The sequence below is a fragment of the Equus przewalskii genome, chromosome X (genome assembly GCF_037783145.1).
Source record: "Equus przewalskii isolate Varuska chromosome X, EquPr2, whole genome shotgun sequence".
NCBI classification, from domain to species: domain Eukaryota; kingdom Metazoa; phylum Chordata; class Mammalia; order Perissodactyla; family Equidae; genus Equus; species Equus przewalskii.
This window is the reverse complement of record NC_091863.1, coordinates 57022212-57045444: the sequence shown is the minus strand read 5'-3', so window position 1 is coordinate 57045444 and position 23233 is coordinate 57022212. Positions and strand designations below refer to the sequence as shown.

General features: G+C 38.2%; 1 long non-coding RNA gene across 1 annotated transcript in view; it reads right to left on the bottom strand.

Annotated features, from left to right (window-relative positions):
- Window positions 1-3700, bottom strand: part of LOC103544639 (uncharacterized) — a 97643-nt gene extending 93943 nt beyond the window's left edge. The window contains exon 1 of the long non-coding RNA XR_011536189.1: window positions 3446-3700. This is a non-coding gene — a long non-coding RNA (uncharacterized lncRNA). The remainder of the gene's footprint in view (window positions 1-3445) is intronic.
- Between the last annotated feature and the right edge of the window lie 19533 nt (window positions 3701-23233).

The following is a 23233-nucleotide window of genomic DNA, read 5'->3' as shown; positions in this document are numbered from 1 at the left end:
ATACTGCAACATGGATGAATCTTGAAGCATTATGCTAAGTGAAAGAAGCCAATCACGAAAGACCACATATTATATGATTACATTCATATGAAATGTTCAAAATTGGGAAATCTATCAAGACAAAAAGTTGATTAGTGGTTGCCTAGAGCTGGAGAGGTGGGGTTCAAGGGAGTATGGGGTTATGGCTAAAGCATATGGACTTCTTGAAGTAAGGAAAATGTTCTAAAATTGATTGTGATGATGGCTGCACACATACTAAAAAACACTGAATTGTACACTTTAAATGGGTGAATTGTATGGTACATGAATTATATTTCAATAAATCTGTCAAAAGAGAACCGAAAGGAAAAATTAAAACATTCCCAGATAAACAAAAGCCGAGGGAGTTCATTGCTAATAGAACTGCCAAAGGCAGTTCTTCAGGCTAAAATGGAAGGATGATAATAACTCAAAAGCATATGAAGAACACGGGTAAAGGTAACTACGTAGGTAAATATAAAAGCCAGTATTACTATATTTTTGGTTTGTATCTCCTCTTATTTTTTTTATATGACATAAAAAGAAATGGACAGGCTGATCCCAAAATTCATAGGGAATTGCAAGGGACCCTAAATAGCCAAAACAATCTTGAAAAAGAAGAACAAAGTTGGAGGACTGACACTTCTCAATTTTAAAACTTACTACAGTCTACAGTAATCAAAACAATGTAGTACTGGCATAAGGACACACACAGAGACAAATGGAGTAAATTTTAAAGACCATAAATAAACTCAGACATCTATAGCCAACTGATCTCGCCAAGAGTGCCAAGACCATTCAACAGCAGAATAAACAGTCTGTTCAACATATGGCACTGGGACGATGGCTATGCACATGTAAAAGAATGAAGTTCGACCTCACATCGTATTCAAAAATTAACTCAAAATGGATCAATGACATAAAGAGAAGAGCTAAAACCACAGAACACTTAGAAGAATACACGGAAATAAATTTTCATGACCTTGGATTTGGCAAAGGATTCTTAGATTTGACGCCAAAAGCACAAGCAATAAAAGCAAAAAAATAGCTAACTTTAGACCTCAAGTTTAAAAAATTTGTACACCAAAGGACACTATCAAGAAAGTGTAAAAAACATCTACAGAATGGGGAAAAAATCTGCAAATCATATATAGCAGTCTACTATCCAGACTATATAAAGAATTCTCTCAACTCAAAAACAAAAAGACAAACACTCAAATTTAAAAAATGGGGAAAGGACTTGAATAGACATTTCTGCAAAGAAAATATACAAATGGCCAACAAGTACATAAAAAGATGCCCCAAATCAATAGTCATTAGGGAAATGCAAATCTAAACCACAATAACATACCACTTCAAACACATTAGGATGGTTGTAGTTTCTTAAAAAACCAAAACCAGGAAATAACAAGCATTGACAAGGAAGTATGGTAATTCTATCTTTAACTTATGGAGAAATTGCCCAAGTACTGTTTATATCCCAACAGCAATGTATGAGGGTTCCAATTTCTCTACTTCCTTGCCAATACTTATTTCCTGGTTTTGGTTTTTTTAAAAATTAAATTCTCCCCTCAATTTAGAAGTTGTTTTAAATGGCCACTGCTGCTGTAATCCAGATAACACACACTTAAAAATTCACCGTTTTTAATTGACTTTTCTTTTTAAAATTACTCTTCAAGATTTATAAAAAAATAACCCATGCCAGAAGAAGTTCATATGTCACAAAAGTTTAAGAAATGCCTGCAGGGGCTGGCCCGGTGGCACAGCAGTTAAGTGTACACGTTTCACTTTGGCGGCCCGGGGTTTGCCAGTTCCGATCCGGGGTGGGGACATGGCACTGCTTGGCAAGCCATGCTATGGTAGGCGTCCCACATATAAAGTAGAGGAAGATGGGCACGGATGTTAGCTCAGGGCCAGTCTTCCTCAGCAAAAAGAGTAGGATTGGCAGCAGATGTTACCTCAGGGCTAATCTTCCTCAGGAAAGAAAAAAAAAAAGAAATGCCTGCAAAAAATAACCACTGTTTAAAATAATAGTTACCTCTGGGGATGAGGGAAGAGAGAGATGCAATCAGGGATGGGTACACAAGAACTTCAACTGTAACAGTAATGTTTTACTTTTTTTGATTGGCTGGTGAGAACAGAGGTTCATTGTATTATTCTTTATATGTTTGTATATGTCTTAAGTATTTCATAACATATATAGAAAGCCCCACAAAAAACACAAAGAAAGTTAATCTTATATTCTTTCATCAACCCATCACCACCAAAAAATAGAAACCTACTACAGTATTCTGCAACTTACTTTTCTGATATAACAATCCATTATAGCATTCTCTAGATCAAAAAGAGGTAAATGTTTTCACAGGTGCAAAATATTTCATAATGTGAATGTCCCACAATTTATTCACACATTCTCCTATTGATGGATATACAGGTTGTTTCCAGTTACCTGTCCCAAAAACAAAACTGGAAAAGCATCTTTGTACATGTATCCTTACATACTGATACTTTTTATTTCTGTAGGATGGATTCTAAAAAGTCATACTATTAGGTTCCAGTATTTAGTCAAGTGATATCTGTATTTTCTATTTCCCTAAATCTTGCCAGATTACTTTTTCAAAAGGTTGTAGCAATTCACACTCTCCAGCAACTTATGAGTGAAATATGGGCACTTCTTAACTGAAATTTCTTTTAACCACAGAAGCATTTAACAATAAATTAGATGTAATTTTTTAACTGTCTTCTCCATATAATAAACATGTTATGCTTAACATAAATTTGTTTTCACGAAGAGATTTAAACATGGGAAATCTAGCTCTTTCCTTACTAAATAAGTAATCAAGCTGAGAATTCACAAAATAAAGTAGCAATTAGCCCAACGATCACCTGTATACACACATAAAAAACACACACCTCTACCTCTGAGATGCTTCCAGAACAAATGTTAAGCATTATATGCCCAAAAGTCCTCATCTGGGGTATAAAGGGCACAGAAAAAAATTTTAATCTAGCCCATAATAAATATGCTACAAACTGATTAGACTGTCAAAACTACAAAGTTTGCAAGCGAAAGGCAGCAGGAAGGAAATAAGGAAGAGCAGCCCCAACAGGTTAGGCTGGTCCTGAAAGTGCTCTGGGGAGATGGGCTCCTTTCGTTTTGGAACGACACGGTGTCAATAAAAACCCATTTAAACAAGGAAAACGACCCAGAATCCCTCCTAGGAGCCAGTTTCCGCCAACCACCTAGCCTCATCGCTGGTAAGGTGATTAAGGACAGAGAAATTATTCTCCGATATTTTGCAGAGAGGCGAGAGAGAAAAATGAAATACAGGCCGGCCCCTCCCCCCACGCAGGCTGGCCACGCGATCCCGAAGCGCGTAGCCTGCTAACGGCCACTTTTCTAGCCGATGTGAGGCGCAGCACTCACCACAACACAAAAATGGGCCAGTCTCTGGACTTCCCTTCGTAGATTTGTGCTTTGGCCGCGTTTCCACCCCTGGTTCGCCTGGAGTACTTGCCTCCGGCGCAAACGCCGCCATCTTAGGCCTTAGATGCGCCCTAGGGGATAGGGCGATGAAAGCCTGGTGGGCGTCACAGCTAAATCGGCCCCGCGCCCAGCCTCCGTGCAGAACTCAAATGGCTCCGCCGGCAACGTGACCCAGCTGCCTGCCGCCCCTCCCCCAGTTTGCCTGACTGGTTGCATTTCCCCTCACAGCCTTTGTTATCTCTGTTGAAATTCCCTCGTTTTTCCTCCTTTTCTTTCCCTTCATTTGTTTTTTCTTTTTCCATCCCAAATTTGTTTTACCTTTGCTCCGATTCCTTTTTTCTTTCCGTATTTCTAGATAGCTGTCGTTCTCCTCAACTTTCATTTACCTCACAAGTGTGCCGCATTTTATAATAGACAAACCTATCTTTATGTGATTTTACCAAATTCTGACATTATAAGGTAAGCTGAGGACTGACTTTCCCTGTTTTATAGATAAGGAAACTAAGACCCAGAGACATGAACCAATGTCCCAAAAGCTACAACAGCTAGTAAGTGTTAGAGTGGACAAGAACTTAAATATTTTCACCTCGGTGACCACCCCCTCCCCCACTCCTCCCCCACCCCGCCCCCACCCCCTCCCCTATAGAACACGATCTACTTAAACCAATTAATTGAAAAGATGGGAAAATTGAAGACAAAGATGGGAAGGGTTTGGGCCTAAATTCATACAGTGAATCAATGACAAAACTGGATTTCAAAACAGGCTGCCTCCTTGTTTAATTCTGTAACAGAAAGCATCTTCATAAAGGGGTTAGGATGGTATTCTCCAGCCTAAAAGTCTTTCTCTTCTTTTAGACTCAGCTCAAGTCCTGACTCCTATAGGAAGCCTCTATGTTTATCAAAACGTATGTCTTTTTTAGTCCTTCTCCATGCGGGAAAATACACTAGCTGGATGCCAGCCCCCAAAACGTTTTTTAAAAAAAAATGAAGCTGAAAGTTGTTTGTGAATCGTGTGGAAGGTTAGTGGGGGAAGGTTTCTGCTCCAAAGTAAGGAAAAGACAATTCAGAGGTCCTAATCCGTTTCCAAAGGTATAGTTTCTCTCGACAGTCTAATTTTGTCTCTAGCTTTCTACAAGAACTCAACATAGAACACCTCTTACTGTATTCATTTGCATCATTACTTTTTCTTTCTTTGATAGTCACCCTCAAATAGAGGGTGATGGTAGAGAATTGTGTAAACATCTGGGCCTTGATGAATGGCCGTTCCTGGGTAAAGCACTGCATGCAGCCAATCTGTGTTGTCAGTAATGAGTGCTGTGAGGTGAAGAGGCCTTAGTTGAAGCTTAAGGTGTGTCATTTCCTGGGGTTTAGGCATGTTTGAGCACATCTTGGAAAGTGATAGGGCAGACACCAGAAGTCAATTGCAAAAGGAACTGCTGAACTCTTGAGAAAAGACCCATCCTAGGGGAGGAAGGAGTCAGACAGACAACCTAGAGTAAATGAGAAATCACTTCTGACTATTTCAGGGGATCTGTGACTTCAATCATCTTTTCCCATCCCAACTCTTGGTTGTACTACAAAATGTATTTATTTTGAACTAGGTACACAACATCTCTCTGCAGTGACTTAATCGTAAGTAGAAAGGTGGAGAAAAGTGAGTGAAACCTATTGCAGTTTTGATCTGATGATTCTAAAGACTTTTTCTGTCAGGAACAAATGACTATTTGCATTTTAAAGAAATACATCTAAATAAAATTAGCAAGAAGCATTAGTAAAACAATAGGCTTGTGAAGCAGCTAATCAATTTTAGGGGGAAAAAAAGCCTTGAGGCACTGGTTTTATTTAGTGGTGTTTCAAATTGAAAGTTGCTGGACCCAGAGACCTAGGGGCAGAAAAGCTCCATTAATTCACAGCCAAGGTGAAAACTTTATACCTCTGCCTTCACCCACTTACGTTTCCCTTGGTGTATCTGCCTTAATTCCAACCACCCCTCCCCCAAAAATGCTTCCAGAAAACACCAGAAACAGAGTCTGATGGCCAGGCTACAATATTTGCTCTTCAAGGCTGATCCTCTTGGCTTCCTGGACTACTGTTCCAGTCAGTACCTATTCCATTTTCTATGAGAGCCCAGTTTTCCTCTTTCATAAGTAGTTGTTCCAAAAGTAAGAAAACTATCTTTTGCAAGGATATAAAATCCAAATAGGCAAAAGAAGAGTTGGGATTTCACCATCATCTAGCATATTTAGCAGGCTCTTGCTTACAAAGGGCTCTCAGCTGCAGAATTTACAAAGATAATTGCACAGGCGATGACCCTTGGGACAATAGTTTCTGTTACTTGTGAATTCATAATCTAAGACAAATAAATGAGTAATGGGCCTATAAATGACAGTCAAAATAATAGATGTATAAAGAGGTAAACTAGAACACGTTCATTTGAAACATGAGTTGGGAGAAAGTACAATTTCATGTGGCAAGTGGGAGAGCAGACGTAACATGGAAGTTATTCATTAAGAACTTACACGTAAAGAATAGGGCTACAGAAGCAGGTGATAGAGGTACAAATATGAGTGCAATGCAGTATTGGTCCTGAAGGAGATTAGATTCAAGTTGGGGAAGGGAAAATAAGAGGAATTCTAGAAGAATTATAGGCAGTATCTTTGTATCAGGCACTGTAATAGGTACAAGGTGGGACTAAAAGTGAGGTTTGGGTGTAGGAGAATATGGAGATGAATCTACCATGATTCTTAGCCTCAGGGAATTTACACACTAGTGGGCAAAAATAAAACAGGAAGGTTGGGTAATATTTTTTATTACGGGACTCAAGGAAATGAAGAATGTATTTAAATATACATTTCAACACCTAAAATGATTTATAAACTCATACATTTTGCAAGGCACTATACTAAGTGATGTAGGGAATGGGACGAACAACAACAACAAAAAGATATCTATGGATGTACTGCCAACCAGTGATGGCAATGTATTAGAATGAAGGATATATCATAAAAAATGTAAAATCAAACTGCTTACACTATGGATAAAGTTGACCTGTCCTCTCCTTTTTGATTATGGTATAATTCATATACCATAATATTCAGCATTTCAAAGAGTATGATTCAGTGGTTGTTGGTATATTCACAGATTTGCGTAATCCTCATCACTATCTAATTTCAGAATATTTTCATCACTCTGAAAAGAAACTCCATACCCATTGTCACTCATTTCCTCCTCCCCCAAATAAGTCTCTGGCAAATACCAATTTATTTCGTCTGTATAGATTTACCCCTTTTGAATCTTCCATATAAATTAAGTCACACAATAGGTGGCCTTTTGTGACTGGCTTCTTTTACTTAGCATACTATTTTCAAAGTTCACATGTGTTATAGCATGTACCAATACTTCATTCCTTTTTATGATTAAATAATATTCCATTGTATTGATATACAATGTATTGTTTATCCAATATGCATGTTTGAGCTGTTTCCACTTTTTGGCTATTATGAATAATGCTGCTATGAACATTCATGTAGAAGTTTTTGTGTGGACATATACTTTCATTTCTCTTGGTAGTATACCCAGGAGTGGAACTACTGGGTAATATGGTTATCCTATGTTGAACTCTTTGAAGAATTGCCAAACTGTTTTCTAAGGTACTGCACCATTGTACATTCCCACCAGTAGTGTATCAGGGTTCCAGTTGCTCCACATCCTTGCCAACATTTGTCATTTTAATTATAGCCAGCCTAGTAGGTGTGAAGAAGCATCACATTGTGATTTTCATTTACATTTCTCTGATGGCTAATAATGTAGAGCATCTTTTTCTGTGCTTATTAGCCATTTGTATATCTGCTTTGGAGAAATATCTATTCAAATCCTTTGCCCATTTTTCGATCAGGTTATTGGTATTTTATTGTTGAGTTGTAAGAATTTTATATATGTTCTGGATACATGTCCATTATCAGATATATAGTTTACAAATATTTTCTCCTATTCTATGAATTTTTTTCAATTTCTTCCTGTGTCCTTTAAAGCACATAAGTTTTTAATTTTGATTAAGTATAATTTATCTGTTTTTTTTCTTTTGTTCCTTGGGCTTTTGATATCATATCTAAGAAACCATTGTCTAAGCTAAGGGCATGAAGATTTCACCTAAGTTTTCCTCTAAGAGTTTTATAGTTTTAGCACCTACACTTAGATCTTTGATCTAGTTTGAGTTGATTTTTGTATATTGTGGGAAAAAAGGATCTAACTTCTTTCTTTTGCATGTGAATATTCAGTTGTCTTAGCATCATATGTTTAAGACTAGTCTTTCTTTGTCGAAGGTTAGTTGACCATAAATGTGAGAGTTTATTTCTGAACTCTCAATTCTGTTCCATTGATTTATATGTCTAATCTTATGCCAGTACCACAAGTCTTAATTACTGTAACTTTGAAGTAAGTTTTGGAATTAAGAAGTGTGAGTGCTGTTTTATTCCTTTTCTCTGGATTGTTTTAGCTATTCTGGTCCCTTGTAGTTCCATGTGAACTTTAGGATCAGCTTGACAATTTTTGAAATAATCAAGCTGGGATTTTGATACGAATTGTGTTAAATGTTCAGAAAATTTGGGAGCGTATTGACATCTCAATATTAAGTCTTCCAATCCATGAACACGGAATGGGTGTTTCCCCATATACTTAGTTCTTAAAGTTTTTTCAATGATGTTTTGTACTTTTCTATGTACAAGTTTTTTACTTTTTTGTTAAATTTATTCCTGAGTGTTTTTGATGCTATTTTACATGGAATTATTTTCTTAATTTCATTTTCAGATTTTTCATTGCAAGTGTATAAAAATACAACTGGTTCTTGTATATTGGTTTTGTATTGTACAACCTTATTAAAATTGTTTATTAGTTGTAGTTCCAGTAATTTTTTATGGATTCCTTAGGATTTTCTGTATACAGGATTATGTCATTTGAAAGTAAATGTAGTTTTACTTCTTTCTTCATCTGGGTGCCTCATTTCTTTTTCTTGCCTAATTGCCCTGAACAGAACCTCCACTACAAGGCTGAATAGAAGTGGCGAAAGCAAACATCCTTGGCTTGTTCTTGATCTCAGGATGAAAGTATTTTCAGAGGTGCTTCATTAGCTTCCTATCGCCACTATAAAAAATTACTGCAGGGGGCCAGCCAGGTGGTGCAGCGGTTAAGTTCGCACCTTCCGCTTCTCAGCGGCCCCGGGTTCGCTGGTTCAGATCCCAGGTGCAGACATGGCACCGCTTGGCAAAAGCCATGCTGTGGTAGGCATCCCACGTATAAAAAAAACTAGAGGAAGATGGGCACGGATGTTAGCTCAGGGCCTGTCTTCCTCTGCAAAAAGAGGAGGATTGGCAGTAGTTAGCTCAGGGCTAATCTTCCTCAAAAAAAAAAAAAAAAACAAAATTACTGCAAAGTTAGTGACTGAGAATGACACAAATTTATTCTCTTAACACTTCTGGAGGTCATATATCTGAAAACAGTTTCACTTAGTTAAAATCAAGGTGTCAACGGGCCTGTGCTCCTTCTGGAGGCTCTAGGGGAGAATCTGTTTCCTTGCATTTTCTTGCTTCTAGAGGCTGCATGCATCCCTTGGCTTATGAGCCCCTTCCTCCATCTTCAGATCCAGCAGTGTAACATCATCTCTAACCTCTCACTTCTGCTTCCTGCCTCTCATCTTCTCTTTGACTCTCATCCCCTGCCTCCTCCGTATAAGGAACCTTGTGATTACATTGGGCCCAACTGAATAATCCAGCATAATCTACCCCATCTCAAGATCTTAATCATATCTGCAAAGTCTCTTTTGCCATGTGAGGTAACATGTTCACAGGTTGTGAAGATTAGGACAGGTGCCATTATTCAGCCTACCAAAGATGCCTTTTGTCAGTTTGAGTAAGTTCCCTTCTATTCCTAGTTTGTTGAGCTTTTTTTTTTTTTCATGAAAGGGTTTGGATTTTGTTAAACGTTTTTTTTCCTACGTCTATTGAGATGATCATGTGGTTTTTGTGCTTTATGCCATTATTAGGGTGATTGATTTTCATATGTTCAACCAACCTAGCATTCCTGCAATAAATCCCACGTGGTCATGACATACAATCCTTTTCATATGTTTCCAGGTTTAGTTTGGTAGTATTTTGTTGAGGATTTTTGTGTCTATATTCATAAGAGCTATTGCTCTATAGTTTTCATTTCTCACAATGTCTGTGTCTGGTTTTGGTATCAGGGTAATTCTGGTCTCAGAGAATGAGTTGGAAATTGTTCCCTCCTCTTCTATTTTTTGGAAGAGTTTATGAAGGACTGTTACTTCTTCTTCAAACATTTGGTAGAACTGACTAGTGAAGCCATCCAGGGCTGGGCTTCTCTTTATGGATTTTTCCTTGATTACTAGTTCTATCTCATCACTTTTAAAGGTCTGTTCAGATTTTCTAATTTTTTTTTGAGTCAGTTGTTGATAGTTTGTGTTGTTTTAATTTTGCATGATACTTAAAACTATTTCAGATGAAATTTCTACAGGATTTAAGTCATCAGAATATTTATGAGCCAGGTCATTAGCTGCTTTTTGTAAATCAGAGTTATTCATAGAAAATAACTTTTCTCTGGCTAAAAATGAAATTGTGAGAGCACTTCATTTAATTTTTCATATCTCTACTTCAAATGTGAAATTAAGACATCTATAATTTTCTTAATTTCTATCTGATATGCATTTTCTCCATAATAATTGATGCTCTCATCTGGTGATTTGTATACTTCCAATTTATTTACTTTTCTTTTTCATTTATTTTCAAATCTGGGAAGAATATTCATATCTCATGATAAAGTTTTACATTCATAAAACATACTTTCAGGGGCGGGCCCCATGGCGCAATGGTTAAGTGTGCACGTTCCACTTCAGCGGCCCGGGGTTCGCCTGTTTGGATCCTGGGTGTGGACATGGCCCCGCTTGGCAAGCCATGCTGTGGTAGGCATCCCACATATAAAGTAGAGGAAGATGGGCATGGATGTTATCTCAGGGCCAGTCTTCCTCAGCACAAAGAGTAGGATTGGCAGCAGATGTTAGCTCAGGGTTAATCTTCCTCAGAAAAAACAAAAAAACAAAACAACATACTTTCATAGTTGGTTTCTTTCATTACCATTAAAAATACATAGAGGGGCCGGCCCAGTGGTTAAGTTCGTGAGCTCTGCTTTGGTGGCCCAGGGTTTCACCAGTTTGGATCCTCGGCATGGACATGGCACTACTCATCAACGCACATTGAGGCGGCATCCCACATGCCACAACTAGAAGGACCCACAACTACAAATACACAACTATGTACCGGGCAGCTTTGGGGAGAAAAAAGAAAAATAAAATCTTAAAAAGAAATGTACTTAAAAAATTACATAGAAACATGCATATGGAAACGTTTCATTTTGCATCAGACTTTAATATGGCTCAGCACAGCACTGCTGGGTTCCGTCTTTATTTAAAATTTCAATATTTTGTTCATCATGTATTTTTTGCATTAATTTTAATTTAATAATTTATATTGCATTTACCACTTCATGCCTACTAGAATAGCTGTAATCCAAAAGACAAACAAGCGTTGGCAAGAATGTGGAGAAATTGGAACCCTCATATATTACTGGTGGGAATGTAAAATGAGAGATAATTTGATAGTTCCTCAAAAAGTTAAACCTAGAGTTACCATATGACCCAACAGTTCTACTTCTAAGTCTATGCCCAAGAGAATTGAAAATGTGTGTCCACACAAAAACTTGTTCCTAACAGCATTATTGACAATATCTCAGAAGTGAAACAACTCAAATGTTCATCAACTGATGAATGGATAAACAAAATGTAGTATATCCATACAACGGATGAACCTTTAAAACGTTATGCTAAATTAAAGAAGCCAATCACAAAAGAGCACATATTATATAATTTAAAGTACATGAAATGTCTGGAATAGACAAATCTATAGAGACAGAAAATAGATTTGTGGTTGCCTGGAACTAGGAGGAGAGGGATTAGGGGTTGAGGGGAATAGGGACTGGCTCCCAATGGGTACAAGGTTTCTTTTTGGGGTGATGAAAATGTTCTAAAAGTAGATTATGGTGATGGTTTCACAACTTTGTAAACATACTAAAAACCATTGTATCATGCACTTTAAATGAGTGAGCTTTGTGGTATGTAAATTATATCTCAATAAAGCTATAAAAAAGTTAGAAAATCATTACATTAAAATATTATTTATCTTAATTATTGAGTTTTTTGATGCTCTCATAAATTTTGCATCCAAGGCAAGTGCCATACCTCACCCTAATCCTGACTCTGAAAAGGTTTCTTACATAAAATCATGCATTCCCCACAAGCTACTGATCCCTAAAATTCCAACTATTAGAGATTATCCCTTTAGCCTAAGGTTTTCACTCCTATTCCCCAAGAGGAAGAGGGGCAGAGAATATCTCAGTAAGTATTGTCTACCATTGACATCTTATAATTGAAATTATTGGTTCTTTTCCCCAGAGCATTTTTAATGGGAAACTATAAGATACTAGGGCTCTGAAACAGAGGGCACCAGAAATCAGAGAAGTGAAGAGAAAAAAGATTGAAGGCCACAGAAGCAAACTCTGCCTTTTTAATATGAATTTCTTATGATCAATTTACCTAATATTTATTGAATATCTACTCTATGTCAAGCTCTGTACTAGGTGCAGGGGTAATGCCATGAAAAGGACAGACATGTCCCATGCCTTCAATGACTTCACAGTCTGGTAGATAAGATAGACCGGTAACAACCTGATTTTGTATAGTGCCAAGTACTATAATAAAGGCATGAGATAGTGCACAGAGGAGGGAAAGTATTGGGGTTTGCACAGTGCTTTATAGTTTACAAAGCACCTTCTCACACATGATCTCACTGGATCTTCACAACAACCCTTTGAGTTTTGCAGAGTAGAGTTTGGTGTTCTCATTTTACACATGAGAAAACTGAGGTTAAACTAAGCAGTAGTCAGGACTAGAATCCAGGTTTCATGATCTTTTCACTACATCCTGCAACCTCTCACACACAGAGGCCTGTCTATTCTCCTTGGCTCATGGTGCTGGAGCTATAAGAGGTGTGACTGGATGAGTTTCATTTTCTTTCCTGCCTCACACCCCTCAAAATCTACCCTCCTGTATATCTCCAAAAATGCAGCCAACACTTGAAAAGGATGAGGGAGGCAGGAGTGAGGAAGTCCTTAGCCAAATGACATATACACATCGTACTGGGATATACTAGAGTTCCTCTTCATGAGTTCTTTGCCAGCCTCTTGCTTTTTGCCAAGTACAATAATAAATGGCATTATTGATTACCTCTAAACAAAAACCTCCGTCTATTCGAACGTGAACTAAAGCTGTCTGTTATATTCCATGTAATTTCAGATTTATATTCTGATTTATTTTCATTTATCTCATAAAAATGTTTAGAAAGAGCTTTGTGCCACCCCGATGCCTCTTGTGGCTTCTTTAGTAAGCTTTTTAAGTTATCTTTTACAGTTCTTAAAACTAGGCCCTTCTGTGTAAAGGTGGCTATTTTATTTTAGTAAAACTATTTTTTATTCATAAATGACATGATTGTGTACATAAAATATCCAAGGCATCTACAAACTGCTGAAAGTAACAAGTGAATTTAGCAAGGCCGTGTGATATGAAGTCAATCTAAAAATATCAATTGTATTTCTTTTCTTTTTAAATTTAATCTAATTTAATTTTTTTATTGTGGTAACATTCGTTTATAACATTTTGTAAATTTCAAGTGTACATAATTATATTTTGATTTTTGTGTAAAGAACATCGTGTTCACCACCCAAAGACTAATTACCATGTGTCACCATACACATGTGCCCTTTCACTCCTTTCACCCTCCTCCCTCCTCCCTTCCCCTTTGGCGCACCAATCCAATCTCTATATTTGTGTGTTTGTTTGTTGTTGTTGTTATAAACTATTTGTTTTTGATATGCCAGAGTGCTACACTTTGGCTCAAATAGACTATGCAAATTGAATTAGGTTGGAAAGCTTTGACTAAAGAGTGAAAATCAAAATTCTAAATTCAGTCATAATAACCTCACTTGGATCTCAGGCTTCATGGTCAGACCACCTTCACACTTTGAACTTAGATCCCATGCATACCCTCAAGACTGAGGTCTTAAAACTCATTTTCAGGTTCACTCTCTTCACCTTTACACTCTTCTACTTAAAACAAACACAAAACAAACAAGAATTGCTCTTCTTTGGTGACCAGACAAAAAGATATTGGGCTTCTGTTGAGGTAGATAGGATTTGGTCTAGATAAAAAGCACTCCCAACTTGGCCTTAGACTAGGGAATCTCCAGGTGGAATGGCTTAAGGATGGCCCTAATATTCTAAGACTGTAAATGCCTGAATGATCAAATAACTAAAGCTTTAGAGATTAACTGATTTAGATTAACTGGTAGGGCTGAGGAAACTGAGAGGCAAAAGAAACTATAAAAAAAAGTTTCTGCGAGTTTATAACAGAAATAACTAATACTTATGTAGTGTGCCAGGTATTAGTGTAAGGGCTTTACATATATCTGCTCTTTTATTTGTGCAGCAACCCTATGAGACTGGTATTATTATCTCATTTTGTAGATGGAAAACAGGAAGCACTGAGAGGTTAAGCAGCTTGTCCAAAGTCCACAACTGGCGAGTGTCAGAGCTAGGATTTAAACACAGGCAACTAGGATCTAGATCCATGATATGCTATGCTATATACAGCCTTGCTACAAAACTGATTCCTCCTCTCCTTTTCATCCTCCCAAACACCAGCTCTCAGGTGCCTGTATATCTGCAGATATAGATAGATAGATAGATAGATAGATAGATAGATAGATAGATATACATATAGATAGATATCTTCGGGTTAAAGCTTTATATTCTATTAAAATGATTGCAGTCTGTTTTTAGAACACATGGGTGTTGTTCCAAAAACTTGCTTTTAAGTTCTTGGGAACTCAGAATGAATTTTCCCAGGGAAACAACATTATACGTGGTAGTTAAGTTCTCAGGCCAGACTGTAGAAATCCATTTAACTTTTGTAAAACTGAACTATAGAAATAACAGGACTGATCTGAGCCTTGAGTTTTAGAAAGAAGAAGGTCCTGTTGTTCATAGGATGGAGCAGAGGAGGAAAGAAAGTTACCTTCCCTTTCTTGAGCAGAGAGCCAGCTCATCAGCAAAATATTCAAATAGGTAACTTTGTTTTTTGTAGCCCCTTGCTTTATAGAGCCCCTCTATAAAGACTCTTGAGTGCCCGAGACTCTTGAGTGCCCAAACCCTCAGGCTCATCCTAGGAGATCACATTTGTACTAGTTTCTATTGCTGCATAACAAAATACAAACCTAGTGGCTTAAAATGACAGCCATTTATTAGCTCACGGTTCCCTGAGTTAGGAGTTTGGTACAGCTTAGCTGGCTCCTCTGCTCAGGTTTAACAAGATTAAAATGAAGGTATTGCCCGGGGCTACAGTTTTCCTCGGGGCCTTGGAGTCTTCTTCCAAACTCACTCAGGTTATTCACAAAATTCATTGCCTTGCAAATGCAGGACTGAGGTTCCCATTTTCTTGCAAGCTGTCAACCAGGGGCTACTCCCAGCTCCAAGAGTTTGCTGACATTCCTTTCCACCTATCTTTCTCCGTTTTCAAACCAACAACAAAAAACTTCTTATATATCAAATCCTACTAGGACTTAAAGTCTCTGACTTCCTGTTCTGCCACTAGTTGGAGAAAACTTTCTACCTTTAAAAAACTTGTAGATTAGATGAGGCCCACCCAGATCATCTCTCTATTTTATGGTCAAGTGATTTAGGACTTCAATTTCATCTGCAAAATCCATTCATGGCAGTACCTAGATTAGCGTTTGATTGAATTCGTGGGAGAAGGTTATATACCAGGGACCCAGGAATCTTAGGAGGTCATCTTAGAATCCTGCCTACCATACCACAGAAGTCTGCTAGGCCTTACAGAGTGACCTACCCTCTCTACCAGAACCCAAACTCCCAGCCCAGAGATTCTAATAATATTCACGTGCCAGGGGGAAAAGTTAGCTAATTATTAGCCTGTAGGCAATGGGCCTTCATTTGGCACAGCAAAAGTAAATAAAGGTCTGATAGCTGCCTTAACCCTCCCAGAGGTGTTTGTATACAGAGAAAGAAGGTGCTTATTAATCAAAATGTGTTTCCATATCGTTTATTTTCAGACAGTATAACACATTTATGAGAATAATTCAGGCCTTTTGGTGAAAGATATTTTGGGGCAGAGGGCCACCATATAGTCAGGCAAGACCTATTTGGGAGCTTACTCCTGAACCCTCTTCATGTCCTCTAAATTGTTCTTATTTGTCACAGCTTTGTCCGTTTCTCCTACAGGTTTTCTGCAAATTCATTTTAATTTCTTCTCAATGCCTCAAGTGCCAGTGGCATCAGGGGCCTTGGAGGAGAGGGATGCAGATAAGGGAAAGGAAGGGCAGAGATGGCAGTAGGTGCTTGCATGGAAGTGTCACTTGTAAATCAAGTGTTTGTAAGTTAGAGACTGTATAAAATGTGATTTCAGAGGTTGTAGGAAGGTTCCTTGCCCTACAAATGATTTGTCATAGCAGTTCACAAATGCCTAAGGAGAACAAGTCATAAGACTTCTCTTATCACTGTTAGTGAGGGCCTTAAGAGCAAAGCTTGAATTCCACAAGGACACTTTTCATTCCCTGAAGAGGCCCTAATTTCATACAAAGGCAAGGGATCTCTCCTTCTCTTTCTCTCTCTCTCTCTCTCTTTCTTTCTCTCTCTCTCTCTCAGTTCAACTCAAGTTTTCTGTTGTTTTTCACTTACCCTGAATTTTCAAGTGGCTAGGAGGGCCCATTTCTGTCTCACATATCTGATTTAACATAGGGCCGCAAGCAAAATCAGGAATTCAGTTCATAAACCAACTGCCAACTCCTCCTTCATATTTCTGGCCTTTTCATTTACACTGCTAAGCACTCTGGAGTTATAAAGATATATGATACCATTCTCAGCTTGAGGCAGCTAGGAGTCCAGTACAGGAGCTAGAACATATAGAAGAAGCAATGCAATTGAGGCTGTAAATATCCAATAGCTGCTGTTGCTTGCTGAATAAAGTCTGAACTCTTTAGTCTAGAAGTCAATCCATCTCTGAGTGCCCATGTCTGCCCCAGCCTCGTCTCTCGCTACTTTCTCTCTATTTCACCTCAAATCAGTCTATACAGTATCCCATAACACCCATTTTCTGTATCTTTACTTTTACCTGGGCTGTCTTTGCCCTCTCCTTCTTTTTACCATTCTAAATTTTACCCATCCTTCAAGATCTTAGTCTTGAAATCTTTTGTCACCACAGCAATCTTTCCTTTCTCTGAACTATAGCATTGACTATCAATACCACTCATTTCACCCTTGGAATACAACTGCTTTATGTGGAACCTGTTTTTTATTCACTTTAGTCTTTTCTCCCTGTAAGGGAAGAAGACATTTCCTCTACCCACTGTGGGTTCTTCTGGCCAAAGAATGAATTAAATTCACATGAGACAGAATAACAGGAGAAAATTAAACAAAGCTTTATAACATGTATACATGGGAGAGGCTCAGGCAAACTGAGTGACTTGCCAAAATGGCTGAAGCCACCAACTTAAATATCATCCTCAGCTAAAGACAAAGGAGGATGTTGGGGTTGGGGGGAGTCAGTTACAGGAGATTACTAGACAAGTGCAGTAAACAAGGGTCAGGTTATTATGCAGATTTAAGTCCTTGCCTTCTGCATTGATAAGAGTTTCTAGAGATAAGGTCATCCCCCCTTCTTCCTGTACAGAGAGGGAAACACCTTTGCAGATGGAGATTTCCTTTACAATGTAAATGTTTCTTAGCAAAGGGTAAGTAAACTCTGCTTTTCAGAGTTTCTTTCCTGTCTGCAGTTTTTAAAAGTATCCAGCCCAAAATAATCCTCATGCCAAAGAGACATATTTGGGGTGGCCAATTCCAGTCCTCCACAGTCCCACCTTAGAAACCTTTAAGTTTCACAGTCCTTTGAAACTTTAAGAAGTTTCATAGTCCAGAAGCTGAGTCGCAGATTGTTTCATCTCACTGAACACATTTCTTAGTCCTGGTAATAGATCAGTCCAGTGAAATCCATTTTAGAAGGCAGTGATACAGGTGTGCTCCCAACATTAGGCCTATATTTTGGAAGCAAGCAATCAGGTATTTAATAAGTATTTCTATGGAAATAAAAAGGAAAGCAAGGTTAATGGTTGGAGCAAATTATAAACTAGTTCCTGAATCCAGGGGGCAGCCAGTCAAGAAGATTTCTAGATGTCAGAGTCAGAGCATCTTTTGCAGCTTGAAATGTCTCTGATGATGTCATCGGGCATTCAGGTATCTTTCTGAGTGGCTTGCAGCTTACACAGCAACAGACAGGAATGTCTCTTAAGTTTCTGTCAAGTTGTTCAGCTTTAGTTTGCAAGGCTTCAGAAAAAAAGCCAGGTTCAATTCTCAATGATTCAGAATGAAAATGAGGGAAAAAATTGAAAAGCTTAGTTTGGAGATTTGTAACCAGATATTTCAGGAGAAGAATTCAGGATCCAGTCCAGTTCACATGTAGAAAGAAAAACCTCAAAGACAATTAACAGAACTAGGATCTAATATTCACAAATGTGTATTATAATTTTTTACTGAAACATAATTTTTCTCTCTAAAATCACCCTCATTTTTTCCAAAGATAGCCAAATTAAGACTAATTGGCTTGCAAAATAAGTTTAGTTTCAAGAAACTTGGCCTAATTATTTACATAAGTGCAGCAAGAATAGCAATTGATCATACAGGCTCTTTTTTTTTTTTTAAAGATTTTATTTTTTCCTTTTTCTCCCCAAAGGCCCCCGGACATAGTTGTATATTCTTCATTGTGGGTCCTTCTAGTTGTGGCATGTGGGACACTGCCTCAGCATGGCTCGACGAGCAGTGCCATGTCCACGCCCAGGATTCGAACCAACGAAACACTGGGCCGCCTGCAGCGGAGTGTGTGAATTTAACCGCTCGGCCACGGAGCCAGCCCCCATATAGACTCTTAAATCTGCTTTGCTAGAATTTTTTATGAGGAACCTCAGATTGACCTCTCGAGGACAGAAAAGCCAAGACAGGGACTTGCCATCAGATTTTGCCTGCAGTACCTACAGATTTGGGTGAATTTCTCTCTTCTCTTGAGATTCCCCAAAATATTTCAAGGTTCCTTGCACCTGCCAGAAAAGTGAGCTTCCTTACTTACCAGGTAAGACTGCTGGAATCTCTCTCTGTAAACAAGGTACCAGGCCCATATTTCCAAGTGGCTTTATTTCCAGAAAGTCAACCTTATTCCTCAAAGGCAGTATTGTCATATCCAAGCCTGTATGTTTCTCAAATATGACATTCCAGTCAAAGCTTTGGTAAGATAACCAATGTGTCCAATTGTGTCCTGTTATAAGGAGACCAAATTCTTATTGAACTTATGCAAATAACCATATTGCCACGAAATAACCATACTCACTCACTGAGTTTCAAAATTTTGGAGGGATCAGGTAGGGAGAAAAAGATAAATGTTTCAGTTTTGCTCACAAAGGTATAATTTCACTAAATTGCTATAAGTCATAGTTAGCATAAGAGAAAAGAGAAAAAGATTTTCTTAAATCTGAGAAAACAAAGCAAAACATCAAAAAATCAACAATATTTCAAATAAAAGTCATTAAAGTTATAATCACCCTCATCAGTTCATTCAGTCCTGTATAATCAATTCTTGATCTTAATCTTCTGCTAGCAGTTTTATGAGGTCATCAGTTTTTCCATTAGATTTCTGTAATGTCTTACCCAGTTCAGTTTTATGACCTAAAAGTTTATCAGAAACCTGTATTCCAGAGTGTCAGAGTCCTTTCCATGAATCTCTCTGAAGATGAGACATGTTTGCAAAAGCAGAAAGCATTAGAGTAAAACAACAACTGTTTGTAAACAACAAAAGACTCAAAAATGGAAATTGACAAAGAAATTTGGTTAATTTTGTGACATACAACACTTTAAGCAGAATTATGCCTGATAACCAGAACAGATCAGAATTTTAGGAATGTTATATAATTTTCAAAACATTTATATCAATAACATTCACCCACATAATACCACCTAAGAAAGATTATCATCACTTATCTGACAATGCTTCCAATGTAATTTAACAGACCAAATATGCCTAATTAGTTTAGAATCTTCCACCTTATAGGAAGAGAGAGCAAATTTCTCTGTGAAGTCCCAGGGGCCCTCTGAAAATCCCCAGAGAAATCCTCTTCCTTCATCCAGGTCAAAACAAAGCCTTTATTCAGGACTTGAATATTTTTGAGGGAGAAGCTTGTCAAAAATATCAAAAGGTTTTAAACACTTGTTCAAATAGGAAACAACACTCACTGTGAAACAATGGTCAGGTATATACTCAAAATGACAACAGAAATAGTCAAGGGCAAAACAGTTAAAACAGTCAAAATCTTAAGAGATTTCTTTCTTTCTGAACATAAGATATTATTTTAACAAAACAGAGGTTCTTTAGGTAGACTTAGAGCTGGCCAAAAGTTCAAGAAAATTATCCTTTTCAGAGAGAAAAACAAATTTTAATTTTAGCACCCACTCATTTTTTTAACATTAAAACTCATTTACTTAATTCGATTTACTTTAATCTTAGCCAACTTTACCAGCATAAAACTCCTTTCAGAATTTCTCCTTCATAAACTTATCCAAATTTCTTTTTACATTCAGAATTTGTCCCATGCTTTCTTTTATTCCCTTCTAGTACTTTAGGACAAATTTATCTTTCTTAACCCAACAAAAATACTTCCATCCCTTATACCTTCTTTACTGAAAACATACATTTTACTTTCCTTGAATACAGAGCTGTTTTCCTTATTAATTTCCAGTAGCTTTAATTACATATATTAATTAGAAATTTTAACCCTTAACAGACCCTAGTAAACACTGAAAACTAAGCAATTATGAACTGTCTTTTATATCAGCATTCTAAACATTTTTCATAATTTCTCGAAACACGCCACTCCACAATAAAACACCAGGCATGCTTTCTAAAAGACCCAAACGCTTTTAGCCTCTTTGCAATAAGAAGTCAAAAGTAGATAAACTTACATTTAATAATTAATATCTAATATCTTATTTGGAAATGATCTAGATACTCAATGAATTTTATCATTTAAATAAACCTAGTAAAACTTCAAAGTTTCAAGTTACCAAAGAGATTTTGGAGTTTATTTTAAATATACATGTCATAAGACGTAATTATTTTAAAAGTTTACCCAATACTTATCTTTTTCATGTCTGTTTAGTTTACTTGTTCCTAATACTTATTTAGATTGCCTATAAAACTTCATGAGACATTAGATAAAATTAGCTATCATTTAAAGTTATTATGCTGAGAAATTTCTAACAGACAACGTGAGCTTATTTGACTAGTAAACCCAGGCTGCATATCTGCATCATATTCAAATACCAACTACTCTTGAGGACATGCCTTTTCAATCAAACCAACAACTTAAACTTTCGTTAACCAAAGATTAATCTATATCATCTTAACTTAAAAGACATTGGGTTAATTACTATTACATTTAGAATTTATGTAAGCGCTTACTTTAAGTCAATTAAATAGAGCTGTTAGTTTTGGCCATACCATCCGGAAGTAAAAATCATACATATATAACATACATATAGACACGCAGACACAGAGTTTCCACAGCTATTGTTTTAAAAATCACTGCCATGAATCAAATACAATAAAACAAAGCTCCCTAGTAATGAACCCAAATTTTGTTTTGAGTCTTTTTACCAATATCTGTGGAGAAGACACTCAAGATGCTAGCTCTTTTTTTTCTTTTTTGTTTTTCGGCAAGGGCACGCTTATGGCCTCCCCACCCCCCACCTTTTTTTTTCTTCAGTCCTGGGAATTAACTTCATCACAACAGCACAGAGACACAGCTCAAGTTTTTTTTCAGATGGAGTTCCTGGGGCATAAACCACTCAATTGAAAGCATTTCCAACTAGTTAAAATGCACCTGGGGTGGGGGTGGGGTGAGTCTCTGGGGATGCTTGAGGCATTCCCCATGGCAGTAAAGCTGGTGTCCAGCTGACAGCAGGGAAAGAAAGGGTGCAGAGCTTGACTGCAGGCATTAACATACTTAAGATTTAGTTAAGTCCCACTCCCGGGCACTTAGTCCCTAAGCCAGCACAATGCGAGGCAGGGAAGCAGGAGGCAAAGGCCTGGAGCTGCCTGGGAGCTGAGGCTCCCTGTGTCCGGGGTTGAGAGTTAAGTACAGAAGGTCCAGGTTCTACTCAGGTCCAGCCTGAACTTAACCTCGACTTGGTGAAAAGAGAGGTGACAAACAAGACAGACAAAGCAGGGGAAAGAAGGGATCAGGCCTCACCCTCATGGCTTCTTCCTGAGGGTTATCAAGATAAGGGTCACACAACAGTTCCCATGCTGGGGCACACAACACCCGCAGGACAGTGCACAGAATAAATCACAGGTCTCCTATCCTCATAACTGACTCAGTAGGCACCTAAAATACTCAGAGTTAACTGTCAAGAGAGGGCATCCCACTTGGTCGCCAGGGTGATCAGGCCCGGAAACCAGAGTGGAGGCTCCCAGAGGTGGAGCCTTTGACACTTTAAAGATTTCCTTGTTTGTCTATTGTAAAGCTCAAAAGGAGCCCAAAATGGCCACTGTAACTTTAAGAGAGACGAAAGAAAAGGGTCCATTACCTTGAAAATCTCCCCTGAACCTAGGGCAGCATCCTACCCGTTGTGCCTGTGGGGTTCCTATAGCAGGGGGCGATGGGGGCGTCCCTCTGCATTGCATCCCTTGTATACCTTCCCTATTATGCCTGGCAGTAATAAGTGCTGGGTGAATTGTCCCAAAGATAAAAGAATAGGGAAAAACAGTGAAGAATTTTCCATCGGTCTGGGGGACATTCTACCCAATTGCATCCTGGAGCCGTTCTCCCAAGAAGGGGTTCCCATACTCAACCAAAGGTTAGAGTTTGGTACTTCCCTTGAACCAGAGTGCCGATTGGGACTTTCTCGTGTTCGGAATGTGGTCAGGAGCCATAGGGAGGGATACCAATGCGGCCTTAGGAAAAGAAACCTGTTATGGGAATCTTGGAGATTGGCGACCATCCTAATGACTTAAGTGGTCGATCTGCGCCCATGTAAAATTTATATATTAGAGATAGGATTAGGAAGGAACAGATTAATTCATTTTTCATCACCGTCAGGCTTAAGGTACTGATTCTCTTCAGGCTGAATGCCACAATTTGCCCCATAGAGTAGCCATAGGCAGCAAACGTGGATTCATACAGCTGTCCGAGAAGGTTCCCGATGCAGAAGTGAATTTAGATCCATCCTTGAAAAAGAGAAAGGCACAAGGAAGACTAGAACTTCAGCTTGCAAGCTGGTGAAGCAAGTGGGCTCAGCGAGCCAAGGAGTCAAAAGAAAGACTTCTTGGACTCTCAAGGTCTAGTAGTGGTGCTCCTTCATTCAGAGAACAGCGTGGGGACAGGGCCCATGGGCAGGAAATGTATTCCTCCCCTACATCTCCATCTGGATCAAAAGAGGCTTAAGATTCTAAATTTTTAAATCTCTGTATTTCCCATAACATAGCCTGGCTTAGTGCT